The following is a 4,149-nucleotide window of genomic DNA, read 5'->3' as shown; positions in this document are numbered from 1 at the left end:
TCCTCAGTTCTGGCTTCCCTCTCACCTCCAAACACAACTGTTCATCCTCCTGTGGACCCTCTTCCCATTTGTACACCCACCAATCCCCCCAATGTATATACTTTACTCTCACCCTAAACACCCTCCCTCACTGCCCGCATCTGGACTGCTGCCATGTTCTGCTTTCTTCCTCAGAAATGGCTCTCAAATCTGTCACCTCCTCTCTCTGACATTGATTTTTAAAAAATATTTTATTTATTTATTTGTCAGAGAGAAAAAGTGCGCACAAACAGGGGGAGCAGAGGCAGAAGGAGAGGGAGAAGCAGGGAGCCCGATGCGGGGCTCGATCCCAGGACCCTGGGATCATGACCCGAGCCGAAGGCAGACGCTCAACCGACTGAGCCAGCCAGGCGCCCCTGAGACTGATTTTTTTTTTTAACTGAGTTGAAATTCACATAACATAAAATTAACCACATTAAAGTAGAGAGTTCAGGATAACTCACAAAGTTGTGCAACCATCACCACCATCTGGTTCCAGAACATTGTCAACCGCCCGAGAAGAGACCTGCACCCATGAAGCAGGTGCATCCCTCCCCCCTCCCCTCACGCCAACCCGGCTCCTGGCAGCCACGCGTCTGCGTTCTGTCTCTGTGGATTTACCTATTCTAGATATTTCATATACATGGAATCATATGGTAATGACCTTCTGTGTGTGACTTTTCTCATTTAACAGAATGTTTTCAGGGTTTATCCATGCCGTAGTAAGAATCAGTACTTCATTCCTCTTTATTGCCAAAGAATATTCCACAGTGTGGGTACGCCGCATTTTGGTATTGACGAGTATTTGGGTTACTTCCACCCTTTGGCTGTTATGTATGCTGTACTATAAACATTCCTGTCCAAGTCTCTGTGTGGACGTATCTTTCATTTCTCGTGGTTGGTGGGCGTATACCCAGGAGTGGACCTGCTGGGTCATATGGTAATTCTGTATTTCACTTTTTGAGAAACCACCAAACTGCTCTCCACAGCGGCTGCACCATCTTACATTCCCACCAGCAGTGCACAGGGGTCCCAGTTTCTTCTCACGCTCAGCATTTGTTTTCCTACTAGTATTAGTATTATTACCATTGCGGTGGGTGTGAAGTGGTATCTCATTGTGGTTGTGATTTGCACCTCTCTGAGGGGTTGAACATATGCTTGTTGGCCATTTATATATACTTTTGGAGTAATATCCATTAAGGTCTACCCAGGGGCACCTGGGTGGCTCAGCCAGTTAAGCATCTGCCTTCAGCTGAGGTCATGATCCCAGAGTCCTGGGATCGAGCCCCATGTCGGGCTCCCTGTTCATTGGGGAACCTGCTTCTCCCTCTCCCGCCTGCTCGTGCTCTCTCTCTCTCTTTCTCAAATGAATAAATAAAATCCTTAAAAATAAATAAATAAATAAAATCATTAAAAAAATATAGTCTGCCCAATTTTAATTGAGTTCTTTGTCTTTTTGTTATGGGGTTTAAGGGTTCTTTATATGTTCTGGATACCAGGCCCTTATCAGATATATCATTTGCAAATATTTTCTCCCATTCTGTGTGATGTCTTTTCTTTGTTTTTTTTTTTTTTTTTAAGATTTATTTATTCATTTGAGAAGGGGGCGGGGAGAGGCAGAGGGAGAGAGAGAATCCCAAGTAGGCTCGATCCCACAACCCATGAGATCTTGACCTGACCCAAAACCAAGAGTTGGACACTCAACCAAGTGAGCCACCCAGGTGCCCCTGTGGGATGTCTTTTCAGTCTCTTGATAGTGTACTTTGATGCACAAATTTTAAAAATTTGATAAAATTCAATTTGTCTATTTTCCTTTTGTTCTTTGTTGATGTCATATCTAAAAATCCATTGCCAAAACCAAGATCATGAAGATTTACCCCTGTTTTCTTCTAAGATTTTTTAAAGGTCTTTGATCCATTTTAAGTTGACTCTTTTTTTTTTTTTAAAGATTTTATTTATTTATTTGACAGAGAGAGACAGCGAGAGAGGGAACACAAGCAGGGGGAGTGGGAGAGGGAGAAGCAGGCTTCCTGCCGAGCAGGGAGCCCGATGCGGGGCTCGATCCCAGGACCCTGGGATCATGACCTGAGCCGAAGGCAGACGCTTAATGACTGAGCCACCCAGGCGCCCCTTAAGTTGACTCTTGTATGTGGTGTGAGGTAGGGGTTCAGCTTCCTTTTGCATGTGGACATGCAGCTGTCTGGGCCCCATTTGTCGAAGAGACTATTCCTTCCCTGTTGAATGGTCTTGGCAACCTTGCCAGAAATCAACTGAAATAGATGTATTTCTGGACTCCCATTCTATCCCATTTGTTTCTATGGCTATCTTCGTGCCAGTACCACGATATTTTAGTTACTATAGCTTTGTAGTATATTTTGAAATTCAGGAAATGTGAGTCCCCCAACTTTGCTTGTCTTTTTCAAGACTGTGTTGTCTCTTCTGGGTCCTTTGCAATTCCACGTGAGTTTGAGGCTTGGTGGAGGAGTGCTGACCACACTGACTCCATCTTGCTCATGCCCACACGATGACCTCCCTCAGGGCTGGTCAATGGAGGGAGGTTAATGCAGGCCCTGTTGGGAGTGTGGGAAGGCTTGTTCTGATCTTCCTTAAAGTGGTGCACAGATAGCCCCGCTTTGGATGACTACCCTTTGTTGTTTGCTTTTTCAAGGTTCAAACCCTCTGCCCCTCTTTCCTCCCAGCCCACTGGTTCACAAGGATTGAGGGGGTGGTTTTCATCTTGCTTTAAGTCAAGAAGTCACAAACGACATTTTTTTTCTTTTTGATTAAGGAAAAAAACCTCCCACTTTTTGACTATTGTGAATAACGCTGTTAGGAACATGGTGCACAGATATCTGCTTGAGTCCCTGCCTTCCATTCTTTGGGGTGCACACCCAGACAAAGGCACCGCAGCCGCCCCCGTCAGAACCTGACCAGTGGGGCATGAGGGCACCGATATGTCCACATCCTTGTCAACACTTGTTGTTTTCTGTGTTTTTGACAGTTGCCATCCTAAATGGTGTGTGGTATAAATGCACGGTTTTTGAAAGGGAAAAAAAAAAACTGGCCTAAGTAGTTGTTTTGTGTTACTCAGTAGTCGTCTGCTCCACACTCCCTCACTCCTTGAAACAGACTCTCCCATGAAATAAACGTGGAGAGTATTGTGACCTGGAGCCAGCCGTGCCCACATCTAATGTCTGGACACGCGGTGCACAGACCCAAACCAGTGTCTGTTACAAGCGCATTTCATTAGACCACATCAGGGCAAAGACACCAACAACCAATATTTATTGCCTATGATGATGAATTTCCAAAAATGAAAACAAAGAAAACATTGGTGAGTATTTCACTGATTTTACTCATAAAATGGTACAGGCTTTGACTTAATGTGAAAAGCTTTAAAAAAAAACACAAAACACTGGGTGGCTCAGTCAGTTGGGGATCAGCCTTCGGCTCCGGTCGTGATCTCAGGGTCCTGCGATTGAGTGTCAGGCTCCCTGCTCATCAGGGAGACTGCTTCTCAATCTCCTCCCCACCTGTGCTCTCTCTCACTCTCTCTGTCTCTCTCTCAAATAAATGGATAAAAACCTTTAAAAAAAAATAGGCTTAGGCAGAAACTAAATAAAAAAATAAAATAAATAAATAAACATTGGGATGCCTGGGTGGCTCAGTCATTAAGCGTCTGCCTTCGGCTCAGGTCAAGATCCCAGGGTCCTGGGATTGAGCCCCGCATCGGGCTCCCCGCTCAGCGGGAAGCCTGCTTCTCCCTCTCACTCCCCCCCCACCCTTGTGCTCACTCTCTCTCTCACAAATAAATAAAATCTTAAAAAGTTTACTTGTTTGGTACAAAAATAAAATAAGTATTAAAAGCTTGGGTGGGGCGCCTGGGTGGCTCAGTCGGTTAAGCGACTGCCTTCGGCTCAGGTCATGATCCTGGAGTCCCGGGATCGAGTCCCGCATCGGGCTCCCTGCTCGGCGGGGGGTCTGCTTCTCCCTCTGACCCTCTTCCCTCTCGTGCTCTCTGTCTCTCATTCTCTCTCTCAAATAAATAAATGAAATCTTTAAAAAAAAAAAAAAAAGCCTGGGTGGCTCAGTCGTTAAGCGTCTGCCTTCGGCTCAGGTCATGATCCCAGG

This window comes from Leptonychotes weddellii, chromosome 4 (genome assembly GCF_054177405.1).
Source record: "Leptonychotes weddellii isolate Sample4059 chromosome 4, ASM5417740v2, whole genome shotgun sequence".
In the NCBI taxonomy this organism is placed as follows: Eukaryota; Metazoa; Chordata; class Mammalia; order Carnivora; family Phocidae; genus Leptonychotes; species Leptonychotes weddellii.
Note: the sequence above shows the minus strand (reverse complement) of the source record.